Source organism: Molothrus ater, chromosome 5, assembly GCF_012460135.2.
Source record: "Molothrus ater isolate BHLD 08-10-18 breed brown headed cowbird chromosome 5, BPBGC_Mater_1.1, whole genome shotgun sequence".
Taxonomy (NCBI): domain Eukaryota; kingdom Metazoa; phylum Chordata; class Aves; order Passeriformes; family Icteridae; genus Molothrus; species Molothrus ater.
Window position 1 is genome coordinate 60,102,687 of NC_050482.2, and position 24,540 is coordinate 60,127,226.

General features: G+C 41.9%; 1 protein-coding gene across 2 annotated transcripts in view; it reads right to left on the bottom strand.

Moving 5' to 3' along the window:
• The window catches only part of CHRM2 (cholinergic receptor muscarinic 2), an 89,896-nt gene extending 66,137 nt beyond the window's left edge, over positions 1-23,759 (bottom strand). For both annotated transcript variants that reach the window (XM_054514948.1, XM_036401400.2), the window contains exon 1: positions 23,744-23,759. The gene's annotated coding sequence lies outside the window, so the exon portion shown is untranslated. The remainder of the gene's footprint in view (positions 1-23,743) is intronic.
• Between the last annotated feature and the right edge of the window lie 781 nt (positions 23,760-24,540).

Consider the following 24,540-nt stretch of genomic DNA (forward strand, 5'->3'; position numbering starts at 1 on the left):
CACTTTTGCATTGGTTTAGAGTAGAGAAAAACTGTCTAACATAGGTGATAATATTGGAAAATTATTGTAAATAAAGTACACGTAGTTCTTAGTATAAAAAACTAACACCACCCTGAGGGCGGTCAGTGTGCCATGAACCAACCTGCCAGACAGACCTCAGAGGGTCAGAAAAAGAATGTAATAGGTAAGAGAAAATAAACAGCCTTGAAAACCAGAGCCGAGGAATCCCAATTTTTTCTTCGGTCACAGGACTGGGAAAAAGACTCTTTAATACCTTGGGAGCCATTTCAGCCACAGCAAACCCGAGAGGCCAGGAGCTGGGCTTTGATGATCCTTGTGAGTCCCTCCCAACTCAAGGACATTCTATGAGTCTATGATAACACTGTGGCAGAAGCCAAGAGAAAACACACAAGTCTGAAAAAGTTTCATCTGCTCCAAGGTATGCAATAAAGGGATCATCATTTTGAAACACTTGCTCATGAGATGTGTCCATAAAAAGGGAAAGGAGAATTTGAGTCCTGAAGAGTGCTGCACAGGACAGAATGCTAAAACATTACCAAAATTATCAACAGAAATATCAGAGGCTTCAGTCATTAGAGAAATTTGCTTGAAAACTAAGAGACCACCATTTTTTTCACCTAAGAGACAATCTTACCCCAGTCCACAGGAGGTCATTCTCATCAGGGATTTAAATCAGACAACCCTTTGAAAAGGACTCCTACTGGCTGTACCATTATACATTGAAAACAAATAGCCTGCTGAGCTTTGCCTACAAAACCTTCCCTCTTTGATGAGTTTAGCTTCTGCTGTGAGGAACATGGGATGTTTAATCTTGATCAAATGGGCCAAGGAACACCTTGCTGTCCCTGGCATTTTCAAAAGAGATTATCTTTCACATTCAGATTTTTAACTCCTCGCCAGCTCACTCCTCAGTGTGCTAGTCATTTGCTTAATGCCAAAGAATGAGCCATTAAAGCACTGAAAAATCTCAAGCACATCACAAGCCATTTCTTGCACTAAAAGGCTGAACTTCAATTCGAGATAGTCGTGGTATTTACACAAATTGCACTCTATCTCTTACATTATTAAAAAAATTAGCCTGGCAAAAGTAATCCTTTTTCATACTGCTATTTTATCACTGGGCTTTAGGTAGGGCATCAATCCTCACAAGTGGAGGATAATTTTTCACAGGAGTGTAACCATGGTGTCAGAAATTTTCACAGGAGTGAAACCGTGGTGTCAGATTTTCACTAGGGTTCTGATCTATTAAGAACTGAGCACAAGCTTTAATAGAAAGCTACATCTTGCCTGAAAAGTGGCATTAATAAGGCTTTGGTGTTTTATTTCTAATGTTACTTTTGGTGTGTGTTTGTTTGCTTGTTTGTGCAATGGGTTTGTGCAGGTTTGTATGTTTGTGAAAAACTCATGATGCCAGAAAGAAACTGATGAGAGTGAAAGGTAAGAGAGCACTTCTCATTCTCTTGTGTCCCAGTCTTGTGTTTCTGCTGCAGTGCCAAACTCAGGAAATTAGATTAATTTTCAGGGAGACACTCTGCTTTGCCAGCATCTGAAAGCTCCTAAATTCTGTAAGTCTGCTACACATCACTTGTGGCAGGTCACAAAGAGAAAGAACAATCTAAGGGGCAGCAGTACCACCCAATAAAACTCAAATGCTGCTTACTACACCATGCATTACATGAAAAATGGGTATACAGTGTATGATCCATTCCCCTGTAAATGACACTGACCAAACTAAACAAAAAAATTAGACATTTATCTTAAAGGAAAGTTGCTCTTTCAGAACAGAAATATCTCCAGCAGGATGTTCTCATTTTGAGATGGTCTTGCTTAGAGATCCAACTTTTTGGTCTGGTCTGTTTTTCTTTTGGTTTTCCTACTTTGTAATAATTTTGTCTAAAAGCTAAAGGGAAAAGACAGGCAGGCAGAGAAATCTTGTAGTTAAAGGATAAACTGATTAAAATGAAGAAAACAAAATTACATTAAAGGGCTGTGATATGTTGCAGGACAAAAAGAAAAAACCACCACCAGCAGAATAAAACCCTGGAAGATGATGGGTTTATTACTTTTTGCTTTCAGAAAATGATGATTGCTCTTTCGACCAGTTGAAACATTGCTTTAGAAGAACTGATTTTTCCCAGGTAAATGGAATGAAATATGATTTTCTCTCTTACTACTGAAGCTCACAAGAAATACGGTATTTTTGGAACAGGCTGCTGTGCATATCAGAGGTAACTGGAGAGAACAGCCCAGTAAAGTACACAAAATCAGGAAAAAAAATTAATTTAACTCAGGTCAGTGTGCACCAACATAAAAATCAGAGCAGATATCAATTGCTTCTACTACTTCATGTTAATTCTTTGAAGAATTGCACTGCACAGAACCAGTTAAGTAATGCCAAGAAATAGTTTGCATCTTGTCAGAAAGCAGGTGGTAAGTGACAGAAAGCATCCTCATGGTTATACTCTGGAGAAAGAGACTCTTTAAAGGTATTTGGGTTATCCTTACTTTTTGGGGGCTTTTTGCTATCCCAGGCTTTAAGTAATTTTCCAGACTTCTTGCTCTAATAAAAGCAGAATAATGTGTCATGTAGAAGTGATATTTACCAGCTGTCAGGTAATTTCCCAACATAGCTCAAAGCTGTTCTCCTCAGCTGAAGGCTTCCTGTAATTCTGTGTGGCTTTTCATATTGCCCACAAACTCCAGTTTTCTTGTGAACTCTTTTCCTTTTCCAATTAAAAGACAGAACTACTTTCTAAGCAGTTTCAGGGTAAAGTGTAAGACTTGCTCCTGGATAAAAGGATGCCAGCTGCAAGCAGCCATAGATGACAAAAAGATTTCTGTTCAAACATCAGCATTAACAAGGAAAAGTCTCCTTCTGAAGAATGCTACTGAGTTGGAGCAGCAAGCAGGGCTTTCCAATTAAAGATTTTATTTCTTCTAAACCTTTCAGGAGCTTTTTCAGTAACACTTCAAGGAAATCCACACAGATATGTAGAGTGAAAATAAGAAGAGAATAATTATAATAGCAATAAGGAGAAAGATAAAAGAATAAGATGGTTTCTTTGTGCCTTTTTTTTTTTGCTGGTTTTGTTTATAAATCTGTCTATAAATTATCTTCTAGTGTAGAAAAAAAAGGAAAATTACAATTGCTAAAATTATAAAGAACAGAATTGTCTTTTTTTTTTTTTCCAAAGCAGCCTGGGTTTTGAGAATAATTTATCTTCCATCTTTACAGCTGAAAGATGCTTTTTTTAATCTCAGGGGACTGTGACTGGGACCAAAACCACCTCTGCTGGGGCACATTGTGAGCTGTCAGGTCACAGAGGTGCTCAGAGAGGCACACACAAACAAGTGTGTGTTTTATACCCAGGAGTCTGGAAGCACCCTGGGCTCCAGAGCTCTGCTAAGGTACCATGGCACAAGTGAAGCAGGCACATGTGGGCTCTCATGTCTGCTCCAGGCACAGGCTGCCCTTCAGGGCTCTTTAGTAAGTGCTTCATGTAGGAGGCCTTTGAAGTCTCTCTGCAATTGCCAGTCTCTCCTGATTTAGTGTTCCTGGCATTATTGCATTTGGGGACGCTGCTGGTAGGTGACAGTGCAGGTGTGAGGGTGCTGGGAGCAGGCAGACAGAGGCTGTTTGTCTGCTCTTTGTCTGCTGCCTCTCAAATAATTGCTCTTACTGGTAGCTGGCAGCATGGAGGAGACACTGCTCTTACCCTCTGCTCCTATCCAGATATTTTTAAAAGAAATACAAATGCAAGGGTTCTGACACTGGGGTGAGCCTGCTCCGAGCACTGTGGAGGTGAGAAATACCAGTGGGTTTGAGGCTGGGCTCTTTTTTGCCAGCATCTACCTGTGGATATGATGGAAAATGCACCAAGCTGGTGCAGCTTTGCTGGCAAGCAAGTTGTAAATTATCCTGGGATTGGTCCCTTTCAATCACCCTGTGTGACAGGAGCTGGAATCCCAAAGCCCTCCACGCTGGTAGAATAAAAGAGAGGCAGAAAATGAAAATTAAGTTGGTACTGTACCTTCAAGAGAATGCATTAAAAGTAAAATAAAAATCAAGCCCTGCATTTGTGAACCAAATTCTAGCTACTTTAGTCAGTTTTAGAATTCCCTCTGTGACACTCAGAGCCTGCAAAGGATGGGAGGATAAGATTGTGCCATCTCATTTACTCTGCAAATGTCTCTACAGATGAACATACAGGGAATTAGATATCAGCTGGGGAGGTGGAAAAGAAAAAGCAGAGGCAGGAAAAAAACAGGAAAATCCCTGTGTATGAGTATTAAAACAAGCTCCTGAAACATGAAAAGGAAGAATGGAAAAGGATCATGCACCAGAAATATAACAGAAAAACAAAAGAAAACAAAACAAAAATACCCAAACAAACAAACAAACAAACAAAACAGACAAAGGCTCCCAGAAAATAAAAAAGAAAAAAACCCAAAACTAGTGAATTAGGTAACATAATCAAACTCTTTGTGAACCTCAGCCAAAAATGTAATCTAGTTTCAAAAAAAGGAAGGAGGAAGACAGCTGGAGAAGAAATGACTGACAGCCAAACAGAGTTTAAGAGACAAACAAGAGTTTGGCTTAGAGCAGTGGGATGTATCCATCCCCAGTCTATTCATCTAAAACAACAATCTTTGTTTGCTAACATTGTTCATTTCTCAGTCAACTGATCTGTCTGTGCTCTGCTGCAAGGGTACAGTTGTTATCTCAAGTTTTCTTCTAAATCCCTTCCTTCATCTTTAAATTGCATTCTCCATGGGGCAGATATTGGGAACTATTGTGATGTTTTTCATTTATTTTCCTGTACATTTTCCATACAATAAAGATAAGACACACATTAGTGCTCACTTTAGCTCAGAACAGAGAGGCACAATTAATTGGTTTGGAATCATGTTTAAAAAAACTGTGTAAGCTAGACAATTTTAATGAAGTAGAATTTTTTAAATATATCTACCCAAAAAAGGTTGCCTCAGTGTTATTCTCTCCAGTGCTGAGGTCTGTCCTGTCCATGAATTGCCCAGGCTCCTCCAAGTCTCCATGTGGTAAAAAAAGACTGAACCAGGTGACAATTTGAAGGAATTGCCTGGTAATCAAAGCCCTGCCACAAACTGTGATCACATTTCATCCCAAATAAACACTGATGTTTTATGGTGATATTGATAAAAAGGCAATCATCCTGCAGTACTTTTGACAGGAAAATATGGAACAAGGCTTACTTTCAAACTCATGCCTAACTTGCTCTTTGCCTACTTGGCCCAAACACATGAAGAACACCCAGCAGGCACAAGAAAAGTATTTCTGTTCAAAGTAGCCAACAAAGTCTGTTCTAAGAAATTCTCCTAGTGGCCTAGTTAAAAAAAAGAAAAATAAAAACAAACTGAAACCAACCAACCAGAAAAAAATTCAAATTTAAATGGATCCTATCCAACCAGATACATATTCTATTCTCCTGTAGAAAAAACCCAAATTTTTAGGTCACAAAGTTATCATGTAGTGAGCTACCTCATTGTAGTGAAAAGTATATTTTTATAGAATTGCCATTGTCTCCTAAGGCTTATATCTCCTCATTCTCCTTTCCCCCACTAATTAGATCTGTCACTGTATTTGGTTTCTTCACATACACCCTGCACATTGCTGAGCTGGTACTTTGATCCCTCAAAACAATATTAACCAAAACACTCAGCAAAGTTCTTAAAGCTTTGTTTTAAAATGAAAGAAATTAAAGGCAAAGAGTTTCAACAAGCTGTTGAAACCCAAGAATATGGATTTACATTTCTTTTTTTCTTTTGCATTTCTAATGAGGCAATTAGTAGTTTTTGTTGTTTTGTTTCTTTTTAATCTATGCAGATGTTTTCCACTAGAATTTTTAGCTGATAGAAAATCAAATATTTTACTGAGGAAACTTCTTTAATAAATTTATTAAAGCAATAACTTTCTTGAGCTTCTGTAATTTTTGGCAGTTATTGCTTTTTAATACAAATAAATGGCAGGTACTGACAGTTGGAGCTGTTCTCTTTTTTTATCTTCCTCTCTGAATAGGTCTTTTCTAGTTCTTAAGCATAGGAAATTACTGAATCTGAAAAGAAATAAACTCTCTCTGCTCTAAAATACTGGTTTTCATTAGAGACAGCAGTAATTCTATAATATATATACTAATAAGGAAGTTTAATACATGAAGAAATACTATAAAGACTGAAAATGAAAGAGTAAGACTGTTTAGAAAGAAGACTCAGTTGGAAATGGAAAGCTTGCAAATATGGTGTCAGCTCAGAGCCTTAAAAATTAATTAAGGAATGTTAAGAGAAAGGGTAAAAAAAAATCACTAAAATGGTAATACTTCATTCTGAATCTGGACTTTCAATAGAGAGAAGCATAGCTGAAATCTAACTCTTCAATTCCATTTAGACACTGAAAATACATCTCAGGTGAGAAACAGGTTCATGAAGCAAACCTGATGATTTTTATTTTTTTGTTGTTCCTGTTATTGCAATGAGATTTCAGCTTAGCCTGGTCTGTTCAGGACAATTATCCAGACAATGAAATGTTAACCTAAAGCAGCACTGGGACACTTCATTAAAGTACCAAAATCAGATCATTTTGGTCCCAAACAACTAATTTTAAAATAAGGAGTGAATATTTTGTCTTCCACTGGCTGCATGTTAAAATCCTGACTAATGGGACTGGGGCACAAAACTTCAGCAATAAAGAGCAGTGCCAGTGCATAACTACAAACCCAACCAGACTGCTCACTGCCAGCTTTTACAGTGAGCCCACCCTGTCTCCCTGCAGATTTTCTCCTGCTTGTACAGGTGCCCTTCCATCCTGCATGTTTCAGAAAGAACAGTTCCTGTGCCGTGCCACCAGCAGCCTTCCTGTGCAGAATTACAGCACACGGGGGGAAATCAGAGCTGCATCTCTCCCTCATTGTTTGGAGACAGTCAGAGAGCTCCTCATTCCCACTCAGGACTCAAATGCTGCAGTTCTGGCCCAAATAAATGCCTGTTTCTCATCCAAATCTCCTAACTTCTTCTGAGGGACCACTTGTGAGAGTGACAGCATCCAAAGTGTCAGCAGGAGAAGAACACTCACTCAACCTAAAACTAAAAACACAGAGGATGCTTTAGAGATGGCAGCCACTCAAAAAGTATAACCCCAAGCACTTGGCTGCTTGCAGAGCACAGGGAGGATAAGCCAGCCCATGGGTTTGTGAGCAAAGCTGCAAATGGTGCTCAAGTTACCTCCAAACACAACTTCTATAAAACAAACCTGGGCATGCCGAGCTGGCTGTGTAAATAGGAGGTCTAACAATTATAGATTGCTAAAAAAAAAATCAGTTATTGTTTTACACATGAATCTTAAAATAAAAAGAAATTCTTTATCCTAAAGAGATGACTTTGCCCCCCATGGAAAACTCAGTATGGAGATCTGCCCTCAACACAAACACTTAGCAAAGATCCAGCATTCAGGGAAGAAACTGTCTTCACCTCTTCCTGCTCCAGACACTTTTTTACTTGAAATCTGAAAGTCCCAGTGACATGTTGTTGAAATCCTCAGTTTTCAACCTGATGTTACAGAATAAGATTATTTTTGGATGGTTCCTTGGTTGTTTTTTCTTTTTTTTTTTTTTTTCTTTTAACTAGTAAATAAATTAATGAAAGAAAGCTTTAAAAATTCAGTATTGCAGACCACTTGTATGATTAATGTCCAGACCTGATTAAGAAAGGAGTTTATGTTGATCCCACTGCATGGAAGACCCATCACAGTTTATCCTGCCTTTTGATCTGCCTGAGTTCATTCCCTCTCAGTCCTACTGCACATGGACCTGTAAAAGCTCCTCAGTAATTCTCAACCTCTCTGCTGCTGCTTTACAATAAAGATACCAAAAGTATAAAATCAGATTTTACTTGAAAAAATGGTGACAAGTAAATATTAAATGTGATCACAGCCAGGAGATTTATAAAATAAGTGGATGGCTGGTATTTATTTCAGATCAAGGTCTCCACCAGTCAGGAGCTGGGAAATAAAAACAGTTTGTGACAGGCAATAACCTGTAGTGATGGTAGAGCAGCCCTTGTAATGAAGCTGCAATCACTCTTCTGATCTCCTGCTGCCTTGTTTCCTTCTTTTCCTTCTTGAGGAACTGGCACTTCCAATCTGTTCTAATTCTCCTGATTCCAGGCTTTGATTTATACTGCTCTGGCTATTGTACATCCTGTCAGAGGAAGGAGGAGTTCAGCCTTCGAGGTGGGAAGAGAGGCAGCAGTGACATGAGGGTGAGTAAGAACAGAGAATAATACCAGCCATGAGACAATGCTGATGGGTGACGTATGAGCCTGCCTTGCTCTGTAATTATACATAATATTTTTGCTTCAGTCTTGGCTGATGTGAACAAATACAATGTACCACCACCCCCCAACACCCTGTGGAAAAAAATAAAAGGAAAAAAGAAAGAAAGCTTCATGTAAAATTATAGTCCAATAATAAGAGCATGGGGCTGAACTCAGGGTCAGGACATCTGGGTTCTGGCCCCTTGGCATCAGCATGAGACTAGACAGAACACATTTATTCTTCCTGCTGCTTTTGTTTACTCTGATGCATTGAAATAGATTTCTAGAAGCTCTGCTTTGCTAACAAAGTGCAACAAATGAAGAACAGACTCTTTAGAAGTGACGTCTCAAATAGAATTTATCTAACCCTGCCACTTATCACACTTGCACTTGGCTGTCTATTTACAGGTCCCTGGGGCCCTGTGAGGCTCCCATGCTCTTTTTGGGCATTTTTTATGGCTCTGAGACATTTTTGAAATATAAGAACCTCCAAGTAGGCAGACATCACTAATGCCCCTATTCAAGAGTACAGCAATCACAAGTTGACATATATATATGTATATATATATATATATATATAAAATTATGTAGTAAATAAAGAATACTATTATTTACTATAAAATACCATATAAAATAATAGCTATATTTAATTCTTTGAAAGTCAATTTCCTCAATAATCAACAGCCTTTTATTACGTGGAAAGATACCTCTCTGACCTCAATAATCAATGTAAAATCAGGCACATGAGGTCTGATACCACTAGTAATTTTAATCATAGATACCACTAGTAATTTTAGTCATACTTGAGAGTGATGTCTATTTCCACATGATTGACCAATACTTCTTAAAAATGCATTACATTTCTTAGTTCAGCAACTGTGCATATTCTGCTGCTTAACAGTAAGAAAGTCACTGAGTAAAATATACTTTGCAAATATTTTCAAATGTGCTGCCCTATATTTTCAGCATGTGTGAACAGGTTTTCTGTGTAAAACAGGAGATGCTAACAAATGTGGGTGAAAAGCTAATGAAAGATTTTGCAGTCTTTGCTCAGACTAGATACTATTTCATTCCTTTAGTATTTTGTGCCAGACCCAGGGACTATCACTCACAGTGTGGATCAGTTGATGTGACAAACATTTCTGGGATGTTTGTTCAGTGGTGAAATAGAACCCAAAGCAAATAAAAGAGCAGTTGCCTCAATCCTAAAATGAGCTGAAGAGACAGCAGGTGGTACAAAAAAAGGCAGTGCTAAAGCAGCAGAAATGTCATAAGACAGGAATCCCTTTGCTTGCTGAGCAAGTTTTTGCAAAGTTTTCAAGAAAGGGGATGATGGAGCAGCCAATGCTGAAGTGAAGGAGACCATGAGACAAAAATTAACTCCCCAGGGAAGCCAAGTCTATTTTAAGATCACACATTTTCCTTGGGACACACATGGCCAACCAGGTTTCCACTTTTGGAGTGGACTGAACTCTGTGCCTCTTCCAGGATGGAGGAGATGCAGCAGAGTTTCTGTCTTGTGTGGAAGCAGTCCTGGTGTACTCAAGGAAAACATGCCCAAAGGGAGTTTCTGCTACTACCCACAGTGTAGACCTGCAGTTTAATATCTTTTTAAAGGCACTTGCCTTTAAAAAGACAAGTGGATGATGCAGAATAATGCTAAACCATAACAGATCAGGGTTATGTTCACAGGTATTGAACCAAAAGATCCTCCTGCAAGATGTGGTCAAGAACAGGCTGAGGTATGGAGTCAGCCACCAGTGATTTGCAATAATTATCTGATGTGGGGAAAGGAACAATAAATGCTGCCCCTGCTGAACAGCCCATGCCTTTGGGTTTGTCCTTTCTCCAAGATATTTCTGGTTTGCAATCTCTCCCTTCAGCTGTGCTGCTCTGGAGCAATTCCTAGAGCAAAAGGGAGCAGGTCTTGTCCAGCCTGTCCAGAGCACCTTCAGCTTCTGCCTACAGATATCAGGCCATTAATTTAGAGGTGGGAAGCTGGTTCACATGTGTTAAGTCAACAGTCACACACAAAAAGTACCAAGTTCTCAATACTGAATGTGAAAAGCTTTAAAGAATCTCTTGGCCTTGACATAATAATTGAAACTATTAATCAGACTGTGAAGCTTAGCCAGCACACTTGCAGATGTACAATTTAAAATATAGGGGGGAAATATCCAGTGGACAAATTAATGACAATTAACAGATTGTTCAGCATAGGTCATTTTATTTTCAATGATCTGAAAGCAAAAGAAAGCATCAGCTGTCTGATGAGACCAGTGACTGATGAGACCCAGACTGAGGGGATGTCTGTGCTTAGAAAAGCCCATCCTCACACAGCCCTCTTGCAGGCTATTGGGAAGACACACAATTTCTCTCACAAGCCTAACAACTTGCTGTGTCCTGCCCTCTCTTCCTTAGGCTGAGAGGGCAGAGATAACAGCCAGACAACCCCACAGAAGGGACAGACTGCTCAAAACAGTGTGGTGCTCCTGCAGTGAATGTGCAGAACCAAGAAAATCAGTAGCTCTGTGTGTGAATGGGGCTGGATGGGTGATCATAACTCATTGACTCAAAGACTCAAACAGCAGACAAAGTCATTTTGGGACTGACAAGGCTGTGTCTTTGAAAAGAGAAATGAGAAGTGCATGTTGGAAGGAAGAGGAGTATGGAGGGTGGAGGAGTAAAAAGGAAACTGAACTGAAGAGTTCTCTGTTTTCAACCTGCTGGATGTAGACCAAAGAGAGAAAGTTTCTTCTCTCTTCTCCCAGTCCAAAACAGAGCACTGCTTTCCATATAATAATCAATCTTTAACTTGTTTTTGTAAAAATGTTGCTCTCTTTGGTTAGATGTTTAATTAGAGATCATTAAAAATAGATTATTAAATAGATTATTAAACAGATTATTAATATATTATTAAATAGACTATTAAAAATAAACATGGGACAGCTTTGGCAAAATCTATCCTTTTAAAAAACATAAAGGAAAGAAGCATTTGATTTTCAGATTATTTCTCCAATTAATCCTTTCATTCCTCACTGTGGAAGATAACAATCATCTATGTATAAATAATGATAAGAGCAACTGTGTGTCCTCTGTTGTGGAGAATATGGAGAGGTTCTTACAGATTTCTTTTTCTTTTGCCCTTGAGGGGCTGTAGGTAGTCATTTCAGCAAGCAGCAAAAGAAAAAAGAATAGATATTGTACCAAATCCCAAGTATTCCTGAGCTGAGGCAGCTGGTTCTGCTCCTGCACCATTCAGCCAGCTAGGATGCACCCTAGCCCATATGACAATTTCCTACAGCAACACAAATAGCTCTGTCATTGTTTTGTTAATTTACTTGAGAACGCTTATCTCAGCAAAGACCAGCTCTCATTTTCCTCGCAGTGCAATTCAATTCAGAGTTTAAGGAATGGTGGGAGATCAGACAACATGCAGTCCTCCTCCCTTTTCCCTGCTGAGACATGTCCACCACTTTAAAGCAAAGCCAGTGATGTTCTCACTTTCTGGCTAATCGATTCCACCTCTAAAAAGGACTGACATCTTAGCAGCACTGAGGGGTAGCTGGAAACACACCTTGGCTCCTACCAGAGCCAAGTGCATCTGAGTTCTCTGAGGTGCTGTCCTCTTTTAGCACCTCTCCTCTGCTTTCATGCCTGCCCCATCAGCACCCCCCGAGCCGCAGCTTGTCCAGCCCTGGTGTCAGAGAGAGAGCTGCCAGCTGACAGGGCTGGAGCAGGCTCCTCCTGGGGCTGCACTCTGAGCACCCAGGGTGGCTGACTGCAGGGCAGCGAGAGCTCTGGCACTCAGCACACATCCTAATCCTCTCACATCATGGCAGGGAACACAGGCTGAGCAAGAGACAGCAGCCTTTAAAATCCCTGTGTCTGTGCTCACTCGGTGATGCTGGGCGCCCTTTCAGTGTCCAGGATGCTGTGAAAGCAGGCTGGGCTGTGCACAGCCTGAATGCCCCTCAAAGCCCACCTGTGGCTGAGCATTGCAGCAAAAAAGAGCAGGTTAAAGAAGACTGGGGGAGAGAGTTGGCATGACGACCACAGGAGGCTTCTAGGTGGCCTCTACAAGATCTAATCATTACCCAGGAAAGGGTGATAATTACTCCTTAAAGCTGCAGTGCAGGAACTGGCTTCATGGCAGAACACAGGAGGTTGAAGAGATAAGGGTGTTAGCACAACAAAAATATGTTGATGTGATCCCTAACAATGAGGAATTATTAGACCTTCAAAATAAGCAAGGGATTCCTCTTGTTTAGTTATCATCTCTATGTGTTCAGCTGCAAAAAAACCTCTTCTTTTCTGGTTTTGCTTTTAATTTTGTTCTTTTGTTTAAGAAGCAATAATGTACAATGAATAAAACGTTGATCTGGAGCTTTTCGTGTGAAATAAATAAATTCTTAAAGAAAAAAAGAGTGAGAGCTCTCCTGGGCTTTTTGCCTTGTTCTTTTTGTTGTATTGCATTAACACCACTGCCAGAGGGTTAAGAAACAGCTTTAGCCACAGCTTCCTCCTGCCTTGAAGGAAAGGGCTGAAGACCTTTTAGTTTGGTCCATCTACTCAAACTGGAATAAAAGTTAAATTGAGAACTTTTCACCTGCTAAGGTGTACAGTCAGAAGTCTCTGAGCCTCCTAGCTGACTCAACCTGAACATACCCAAAGAATATCAGAAAATACAGAGGATGCATTTTTTCCTTTGCTGTTGTGCTGTAGGCATTTGTTATGCTGTCATCCTTAGCACAAAATCAGGGCACCTTCAGCTGGTCCTGTCCACTGACCTGCACTGAGGAAACTCGATGTTCCCACTCTTAAACAGTGGAGAAGAGAAAGGTGCAGGGAGGGCAAGGGGCTCATTCAAGTCATAGACAGCATCACAGAACATGCTGATGGCCAGATCCCCTTGAGAGAGAATGCCCAGCCTGCCTGTGCCCTGGGAAAAGGTGATTCAGACAGTCTTCAGTGGGACTGAGTCTTTAGAAACTGCACTTTTTGTCCACAGCAGCCAGAGCCAATGACTCTCCTGTCACAGACATCTTTTATGAAAAATCCTTTCCTCCTGGGAATTTTTTCCTCCTGGGAAGCTGAGAGGCCTCAGGAACAAAATGTAAACAATTATTATCTGCTGCTGTGGAATGCAACAGGTGGATCTTTGATTGGCCCATATTTTTGTTTCTAATTAATGGCCAATCACAGCCCAGTGGCTCAGACAGAGAGTCCAAGACACAAACTTTTGTTATCATTCTTTGCTATTCTATTCTTAGCTGGCCTTCTGATGAAATCCTTTCTTCAATTCTTTTAGTATAGTTTTAATATAATATATCTATCATAAAATAATAAACAGCCTTCTGAAACATGGAGTCAGATCCTCGTCTCTTCCCTCATCCTGGGACCCCTGCAAACACCATCACACTCTCCCTGAAGAGCAGCACATTTGATATCTGGGCTGCCACTGTGTCCCCAAAGTGGGTAAATCCTGCTGCTGCTGGTTTGTGGGGCTAAGTGTTTTCTCTCTGCAGCTTTGCACCTGCATTTCCCTCAGGGAAACTTTCCCTAGTGTCTTACAGTAGTTTTGGTTTTAGTAAGAACCTGGCCAAGAAGGACAAAAAATTTCAGGTGAGCACAGAAAGTAAAGCAGGCTGAGCATTGTCCAGAGAAGAGGGCTCACCTGATGATTCTGGCTACAAAAGCAACTCTCCCTAAGCCAGAGTTCCCACTTTGCTCAGAAGTGCCCACACTCTCAGAAGTGTGTGGCAGCAAAGGGAACAAGCACACAGTGGTACCACCACCCCAGCATAAATTGGGATACCATCCCATCTGTAGCTGCCTGTGCCAGCAACACCAGGGGTCAGTGGAAAGGCTCTGACTCCCCAAAGGCCCATGCTATTAGCTAATTTGCAGATGGAATAAAAAGCAACTGAACATTTGAAAGATGATATATCATTCATTTCTTTCTATGGATGCCCAAATTTAGGTATGTTTAAGGGCAAGTTTAGTGCTGACTGTTCCAGAAATGCTGCCAAACACTTTAAAAATCTAAACAGGAAGAGCAGACAAAGCTTGTGAGAATGAAAATGTTTTTTTATACTATTTCCATGTTAGAAGCTGAGGTACAGGAGGTTACTGAGTTTGTCCAAGGCCATGTCAGCAATGTGTGGTGAAACCAGGAATTCAGCCTTTGTCACTACTTTCTGCAAGTACTAACAAGAAAATGACTCCTTATCTTTTTAGCTTTGTGTAATTTCCACACCCTACTTCGATTTTTAAGAGGAATTGAAGACAATAATGTGGAATATTAATTGTCAAATCTGTCATTCAGAAAGGATGGCAGTGCCTGACTTACCTGGGCTTTTTTAAACCTGTTATTTTGCATTTCCCTGTGCTTCAAAGTAGGAGATAAATAGTCTCACTCTTTAGTAAAGAAAGGGAGAGAGATAGTTACAGGCTTTCTTCAGACAAAACATAACAAAAGCTTTTGTTCATCTTCTTTCTTTTTTCTTTCCTTACTTTTTTTCCCAATTGTGTACTTTTGGGATTTTTCCCCTTTACTGAAGCACATAGCAAAATAATTAATAACAGTAGGGTATTTCTTGCAGGAAACTGCTTCTGATGTCAAAACCTTTCAGTAAAAATCCCTACATTTACTCTCAGTGGATAGATTGTGGAAATGACTAGCAGACATCAAACAGACATTTCTAATGAGAATTTAACAGTGAGCCCTTCATGTATTCTTCTAGTGGCAGTTAAGTGTGCTGGCTATCACAAATGTCAAAAGCAGAAGGAAAACTTATTTTACCTTACTTCTTTCCCACTTTTCTTCATATTTAAGAGCCTTCTATGTTTGGCTAAAGGAAGAAGCTTCACAACCAAGATTCCCTGTTTAAATTCTCAGTGTTAGGGCTCAAGGTCATACTGAGAAGGCATGACATTGCCAGGTTAAATATAGCACTTTCTGTGGTGGTGGCCTCTCCTTTCATGTCATTCGTGCTCTGACAGCTTTCATCAGCTGAATATACAGTGCTAGAAAAGTGAAATTTGTGTGGGTGAAAGAGGCCAGTAATGGATCAGGGGATCAGATTGAGCATGGAAAAGCAACAGCAGAGAAAAGATCTCTCTTTTACTTCTCACCAAGGTCTGGAGCAGCTGCAGCCTCAGTACCTTTTTGTTGGAGGGATACTGAACATTTTAGGTTATCCTCCTTTCCTGAACAAAAACTTTCCCACTAAGCATCTCCTAAAGGCTCAATTTTCCAACATTCCAGTGCAAAGAAAAACCCTCTGTGTGGAGTCTGTCTGTTCCTTTTTTTTCATTTGGCAGCATCACAGCTGAACTTCACTATCTGACAATCTGTGGGAAGCAAATCCCTACAACACTGTCATGGGACCAGGAAGAATTATTGTCCCTGCCTCAGGATGCCAAGCCAAAGCCTACCCAAGGTAACAAGAGTTGGTCTCTGACCTCAGCAGGCTTTGTGTCAGGCCACAGGAATGTGTCAAAACTCATGCAGCAGGTGGGTGGCATGGTCAGGAGCTTATCTGTGATCAGCTTGGTCTCAGTCCAGTGTGCTAAGTGAAAAAATATCCTCTCTACTTCAAGCCTGATGCTTGCACAAAGCACTAGCACCCTTATTCAAGCACTAGCACCCTTATTCCAGGAAATGTCTGGGGTATTCAAAGGGTTCTTATGGAGAGAGATCAAAGAGGTATCAAAATGTCTAATAAGATTGTAACCAACCATCAGTGAGTCCACCCGCCTGTGTGTTGGTAAGTCAAATGGTACAAACAGATCAAAAAAACCCCATCAATTCCTAAGTGATTTTTAGAATAAGTGGAGAACATAAGAGCAGGTGCTCTTAACTAAATAGCTGAAGACATGAAATAATCAAAACATTGAAAAATTATAAACTTATTACTGCATTAAGAGCGCAAGACAAACTGCTCATAATTAGTGAACTGCTTAAAAAGTACTGAAGGCAGAAATAAATGAAATTAAAAACAAACAAACAAAAAAAACCCAAAGAACAAAAGAGAAAGTAAAATCCACGGATTCAAAACAACAGACAGTTTCTGATTCAGTGAGGTCATGTGGAAAGCAAATTGGAAGAGAAGGCAGGAAAAAAGTTGTTGTGAAATGTGAAGGTCCAAGAAGTTGCTTGAGCCAAGCAACCACGTTTGTGGAAATGACACTTCATGTCTGGTGAAGCCCATGGCTAAGGGAGGGAGTTAAAATAAAACACAAACAAAATGTCAGCTGTAAATGAAGAGGATCAAGGATGCACAAACTGACAAGAGCTGGTGGGGGTGTGTGCAGAGAGAGGAACTGCAGGACATTTCTCAATTCGCTTAAATTCTGCCAGTTCAGGAGGGAGCCAGTGGGATCTACTGCACATCAAGGGACTATTTGGAATAATTAATGAGGAAAAGGACTTTGCAGAGGTACTGAATTATTTTTTTGGTTAAATCTTCTGTGCACATGATGCTGTGCTGATATCCATGTTAGACCTATTTCTTTTCCAAGACAAGAAAGCACATGAGCTGTCAGAACGTGAAACTCTGAAAGGGGAAACATTGGAACAAATTGATAAACTAAACAGCAGCATATCAAAAGGACCTCATGGCTATATATGCAAGGGTTTGGAAAGCATTTGAAATTGAAGTGGCTGTGCTGATAGCAAAAATATGCAAGTTGTTGCTGGAGTCAGATACGCTGCAGAAGGACAGGGGGTAGCAACAAGCATACCTATCTTTAGGACAGGCACAGGATTAATCTTAGGTATTATATACTGAAAAGCCTCATTCTACTTCCACCTTAATTGACTGAAACTAACAAAAACTGGATTTACATATAGGCGAGGATAAAAAAGAATAATAGACTTTTTAAGAAAATGTTGTCTGATATATGTTCTTTGAAGCATCAAGTTAAAAGACCAAGAAACCAACCTGACAAGTCTACATATATAGGTACTTCTATATTGCATTAAATTCTTTGACAGATTTAAGTTGTGATAGAATAGGAAAATTACTATTACAAGCTGGAAGCTGGTTAAGAAAGAGAAAAGAGAAGCTACACATGAGTGATCCTTTTTCACAGCAAAATATTATCAGTCGGGTTGTCCAAGAACATAGAACTTCTTACTTGAATTATTGCTCTTAGAAAAAAAGAATAAGAAATGAAGTATTTTGTAGTATGTTAATTGAGTTGGGAGAACTTAACATTTGGGTAGCTAATGGAAATTAATATTGGCTGAGGCAGAACAGTCACAGGTAGAGTGAAAGATCTGGAAGCCTTTCTGGATTCTAAGCCAGCTGTGGCCACTCATTATGGCATTACAGTGAACAACCCTATTCTGCTCTATTACAGCAGTGATCAGAAAAAAAAAACAAACCAAACAAACCAAAACTTTCATTAGCATGGGAGGAGTAAGAGGTGTTAAAATGGAAATTACTTTATTGTTCTTTTCTTCTCTAATGGGGGATTAAATGAGTGACGCCTATACAATGAACTGGCTGTTCCAGTTGGTCTTTTCATTTAACATAACAGAGGGGTATCAATAACACTGAAAGACAACTAATTTAAATAGAACAAAGGTTGTCTGGAATATGATTTTCCAAGGAAAATATTTAATTAACCTACTGAATTGCCTGCTACATACTATCACTAAGGTACTGAACTCACTGGGACGCAAAACCGGATTAGTTGCTTATCTGGCCTGTGAGTACATCTGCAGCTTGTCTAAAATCTCTAGAGGTTTCCACCTGGGGAGGGAGGTGAGTAGATCTTTTTGTCATTTGGAAAAGATCTCTGGGTAGAGAGCAAACCCAAGCTGATGGGTATAAAAACCTTTTACCTGAGGGCAGTGCAGATATCTAGGGCAGCATTCACTACACCTGCCTTTTTTGGTAACCAACATTGATCAAAACACTCTACAGGATGAGACAAAACACCTGTCTTATCTAATACTGTAATCATTATGTTCTAATGCTCTGTAAGTGGATGACTGATGCCGTTTTGAATAGGAAAATAATGAGCAATGAGAACAAATAACACAAATTCCCTTAATTATTCATGCTAACATTCATGAAAGTTTTGAAATGTGTGAATGTTTTCATGAATAAATCATTGGTCACTGGCTTCCTTTAAAGGATTTCAGAAATAATAGCAGAATAAGCTTGTTGCCATTACTCATGAACAAAGTTATGAATAATTTTCAATATATGACTGCTCTGTTTTCTAATTGACTGAGCATGAGACAGATGAGTTTAGAATAGACATCAGTAATGCACTGCAAAGCTGAGAGAAAATTTCTCAGGAATCTGTGAAAATGCTATGGTCTATATCAGAAACTTATTTTTTCCCCATGTATCGTTTTTGCTAATTTTTGTTTCTCACGAGGTGGAACAGATTACAAAAGAAAAGGATCTAATCTTCATGTTTGAAGATCATGCTGTCTGCACAGAAATAATGAGATCTTTATATACTCAGGCTACCTGAAAATCCTGAGCCAGAGAAATCACTAAGCAAGAAAATTCTTTTAAATCACCTTGGTTTCCAACACTAATTTTGACAATGATTCAGAAGAAAGACCTATGGAGATATTTTTGTCTCATTATACCTCTCTCAAAAAAAGCCACAAAACCCCAAACAAAACCAAACACCAAACTGTAAAACACAAGCAACCAAAATCAAAGAAAACATAGCCACAGTTTACTCAGAGCTTTTCTAAGAGCTTAGGGAAATCCTGGAAAATGCTGATTTACAGAATTTCTCGCCTATTTATGTTGTGACTTCTCACAGAGATCTTTATTGCCATCACTGCAAGAGGCGCCCCGTGCTATTCCCAATGCCCATTATCACATTGCATTTCCCTTTCAGCAGAGTCTGATGAAACAGAGCTGTTCCATGAACAGTTGTCAAAACACTGGCATATTCTAATTACAATACTTGCTATGTTTCTGTGAAAGTCAAATTTTGAGCTCAATTGCACCAGAATAAAGCAGACGCAATTAAAATCACTGGAGGCACCCCTGATTTGAAAGAATGTAATTAAGATCAAAATCTAGCCCATGGAGTCTCAAGAAATACTGGAATGATGGGAATCAAAGAATCATCTTGTCAAACAGAAAACATGCAGAAGACTCTGAGCAAAGCATCTAGCCCTAAATGTGGTTTCATTTAACTTGTATCATATCCTTAAAAACAAATATATGAAGCACGTGAACTACTGAAATCCCACTGCACATCTTAGTGGCATTGGCAAGCATTCTCTAAGAAGTCCTTGATGGAAACGAAATGAAACTCACTTCACCCTATGCTATCCTCCTGGAACTTCAAATTGTGCTATATGAGAGAATATTCTTTGGAAGATCTGCTGATGTATAACCCTTCCTATGGGGAATAGATGGTGTTAGACATAGGTAATAATATAGATTATAAGGTAGGACAGGCAGTCCAAAATGACTGGCAGCTCCACAGCCTAAAGCATTTCAACATAGCAGCAAGCTCAGGGTGTATGGGAAAAGGAGGCAGCCCTTTAATGCAACTTCAGGAGTGGTCTCAACTTTTAATTCTGCCCACTTCAATCAGGGAAGTGTAGGAAGCTGGTGGGATAAGTCAGCAAGGGATCCCTCCTCGATTTAATGTGGAGAGCTAGGGAATGCAATCTGCTAGGCACAGGTGTTTGGCAGTCAGCTGGTGGGATGTGGACAAGCAAGTAGGGAACTGTATTTTTTGGGCAGCTCTGACACAGGAAAAGCTGTGGAGACCCTGGCAAAACTGAAAGCTACCTTTGCCAAAATAGAGGAACTGGAAAAGATGGGTGGGTGGTGTGCGTGGAGTCCCGTTTAGCCTCAGGAGTTCTCAGTGCTTGGCTCTTTGTGCAGCCTGGTTCTTAGAGATGGGAATCTCTGAGATGGATCTAACAGGCCTTGAAATGCTACCACACAATTTAATGCTACCATACATTAAATGCCAGCATACAATTTAAGCTTTTTAAGATTTGAGGCTACAAGCATTTGTGGAAAAGTTATCCCTGTCAATCATATGAGCTGCATCTGAACCCCTTCAGCTTTCCTTAGCGTGATTACTGTTGCCTATCCCATCCACCCACCTAAACAGCCAGTAGAAGGTCAGGGCAGCAGTTTCACGAGTGAGTAATCCTCTTCTGTGCCTTCAAATCTCTCAAAATTAGCTGAGAGTGGCTTCAAGCTGCGAAGCTCAAATCCAGAGAGATCCAAAATCTCCAAAAAAATGGTCAGACATAGTCTGAGCTTCCCAGCTTCAATTTCTTCCCACGTTTTACTCCACAGTTTAACCCACCCAAGCCATAATCTCCGAGTGACCGAACCAGGATCAGTCGAATCAACTGAGCATTAGCTGCCCTTTTTTGCAGCTTGGGATTTAGCAGACCTGACTGGCAACAGACACTGGGAAGAATGGAAGAATGTCTTTTCTCACACCACTTGCTTGTCTCCCCGTGCTGTAGTTGGCTATGAAGCCTCACATTCCTTGGTCCCGGGGATGCTCTTCCTCGCCTGCCTCTGGCACTAGAGGGCGCGGGGATCTGGGCTCCGGGATGGAAATAAAACTCTGCGCGGCTTCCTACTTTGCCTTAAACTGAACTCAACTTTCAAAGAGGTCCTGATTTCACAGAAAGGGAATTGGCTTCATTATTACTGGCTTGTCTGAGTTCCCCGTGCTGCATTGCTATGGAAACAGGACCAGAAAATACATCTTTTGCATGTAGGTCATGATATTAGCAGAGAAGGGAAAGCTGGGTGAACGGGTGAGTGGGTTACAGGAGTGAAGTGGGACAGAGCAACCTCCTGGGATTATATTAACAACAGTGAGGGATTTCATAGTAGGTGTCCTCAAAAGACTTTTGAATGAGGCACCAAACGGGCTGCAAGCATTTTGAGTAGCTGAGAACCATGACATACACACAGGGATTCAGCCCAGAGGTGACAACCAAAGTGGCAGTGGGCACTGGGCTGAACACCTAGGAGGGAAAAAAAATGTTTTGTTTATAGATTCTGTTTTTAACTGATGGCCTCAGTTTCCTCCTTTCAGTGTCTGTGTCTCCATCCTGGATGGATGTGACAGAGCACATCCAGGCAGCTGTGCCTTCCATCTCCTCAGGACATCCTTGATCACACATGGTCCAGGCCTCCCTGAGCTCTTTCCAGATGCAGAGTTACAACCATTAGGCTAGAGGACACTACTCAAAATCCTGGGTTTGGATGGGAGAAAAGCATGACCTCTCCTTTTTATAATTTTGCCCTCCATCCAAAACAAGTTGGGGATATCCTAGACCCCCCCTCCCCATATATTGTGCCTTGTTCCCAGGTGGACTACAATGCAGAAATCAGAGTGCTGAGGGGGCAGCTCAGTAGGGGCACAACAAACCAGTGAGATTACTGCACTTCTCACTCTCCTGGTGCAAAGCCAAACAGTCCAGGCTCCTGCAGAGGGGAAGTTCAACCAAACTTACACTCCAAGAGATCCTAAAGGAACAAGAAAGTGTATTCTGTGTAGCTTAAAGAGGTTTATAGATGAATCACTGAGAGCAGCTGGTGGTCATAAACCACACAATCAAAGCTGGTGTGTATTCAGACAGGGGTTGTGATTGCAAGTGATGCAATACCATAAAGGCAGACAGCATGCATCCTTCTGCTCTCCTGTATTAACCTTCCTTATCCTTTTTTATAGTTTGTGGATTTGCTTTATCCACCAAATAGCTGCAAGAACAGGCTGTCAAGCAGAGGTTAGACCTTCTTTTTTTGTCCTTGCCTTTTTCTTTCTGCAAAGAGAATATCTTCCTTAAGGGACAAGGACAAGCCAATGTGCCAACACACTGGTTGACACATAAAAATGGGAATAGATGTCATTCTGGCTAGATTTACAACAAGAATTTCCAGCTGGAAAAGCCATCTCCTTGCCCTGGGAGGAACTTTAGCAAATCAAAACAGTAAGAATAAACGATCTTACAGGGGTGGGAGGAATTGTCCTTGTTCTTCACCCAGAAAAGGGGTAAGGACTCACCCATGGGCCAGGGCACAGCCATTCTCCAGGAGCACCTGGCATCAGGGCCCTGGGGCTGGGTTGCCCCGCAGGGGAGAGCAGAGGAGCTCCCAGCCCGCCTTTCCCCATCATCCTGGTGCTGGGGCAGCCCGGTGGGAAGGCACAAAGCCAGGAGAAGTGCCCTGGCTGGAGGGACGGCCAGGATCAGCTTTTGCCCGAGAAGGAGCAGAAAGCACTTAGTCCCTTCAGAGTCCCCGACACAGCCTTATTGTGGGGCTGCACGAGAACCTCGATGCCCCAGGGCTGTTTCTGGGTGGAAATTTTTCTCCCACAGCTTGATCTGAGTTCCCTCCCAGTGTCAGCTCGCTCCTTCTGGCCCTAAGCACCCCATGGTGGTGCACGGGCGAAAGTAAAAGGAGCCCGGAGGCACGGCCGGGACCGACTCAGCCGGACCGGGACAGGGGGACGAGCCGGCCCCGGCCCCGGCCCATCCTCTCCCGCATCACCCTGCTCCCTGCTCCGGGGAGCGAAGCCAGGGCAAGGATGCGGGGAAGCGGGGCCGGAAATGAGCCGGGGAAAGCCCAGACCCTTCCCACCTCCCGAGCAGGACATGGGAGATGGGGCAGCGGGAGCTGCTCCCGGGCACAGCGGGGACTCGGGGGGCGAGGGAAGCGCCGGCAGCTCCCTCCCCGGCACCCGCATCCCTCCTGGTCCCGCAGGGCAGGGATCCCGATCCCGCCCGCCCCGTCCGGCCCGACAGCGAGCTCCGCTCCCCGGGGACGGCTCCGCTCCCGCTGACATTTTGCAGGAGTCGCCGGCAAACATGTCACAGCGGGATTTGGGAGCGGCAGCCCGGCAGATGAACCTGTGTCGGAATGTAGCTTTTGTAATAAAACCCCCCTGTGTGCGGCGCTTGAAAAATGTGAAGGTTTCTCTACTGTGTCTCTCCCGCTATGCCACGACAGGCTCGGTTCTGGGGTTAATATCGCAACTGAAACTCGACAGACAAGGGCTCTGTGCTGGGGACAATCGCTTTGCCTCTCGCTGCTTCTCACCGGTGGCCCGCTCAGCTGTGACCCATTCAGCAAAAGTTTCCCTATGGTCTGCTCTGCTTGTTCTGCCAGGAAGCAAAAGCTCGTCTCTTAGACATTGTTTCCTTGGCGGGAGCTTTCCTATGAGAGCAGCGGATGAAATCCTAGGTGCGGCGAAGAAGGGGCGGAGGGTAGAGGACGTGAAAGAAAAGCCAAGAGAAAAAAAAAAAAAAAGGACATAAAAAAAAAAAAAAAAGATGATGGAAAGAAAAAAGAAAAAAAGAAGAGAGAGGAAACGTCAGTAAAAAGCAAAGCTTTCCTACCTGTGATCCAATTAGCAGAAGTTGCATCTCATCCCGCTGGAGCGGCGGCGGCAGAGGCATGCGGGCTGCGCGCCGTCAGCGCCCGCAGCCAGCGGCTTTATCTTCCTCTTCCATATCTTCCACCAGGAGCCAGGGGGGCTGGGCTGGGGGAAACACAGAGCGCTCGGTACCGTGATAGTGCGGGGAAAGAATAACAGCTTGGGAGCTTTAAACGAGAGGTGGCATTGTCCGGGCTGATGGAGTTTTTGTCTCTCGCTCCCTCTCGCCCTCCCACACCCACAGGCACACACATATACACGCACACCCTCGGGAGTCGCTGCTTCAGTTCAGCCAAGCTGAGCTTTAAAAAAAAATAAATAAAATTTAAAAAAATATAGAGCAATAGTGCTATCGAACCTGACTTAAAGGTTTAGACAAAACTGGAGTAATTAAAAACAGGTGAAGCCGGGACTCGTGAGTGAGCCGGTAATAATTTACACTTCCCCAGAGCTGGTGGGGAAATGAGGGTGAGCTGCCGCCCTGGCTGGGCTGGTGGCGAGCGAGGGAAGCTTTGCCTAGGTGAGCATCTCGGGTGGATGTCCTTGCCGGCTGCCGCGGCTGTGGGTCCGCTCGCTGCCCGCCCGGAGGGCGTGCGGGGGTGTGTGATGTGTGCGAGCGCCAAGTGGGCTCGATTAGCTGCAATGGGAAGGCAATTTCTGCAGAGAACATTTACAATTTTCTTTCAATATGACAGGATTAGTTGCTGTTGAAGGCTCTCCTCCAATAAGATCGCACTGCTCTCTGATTTGGTGGCTTTG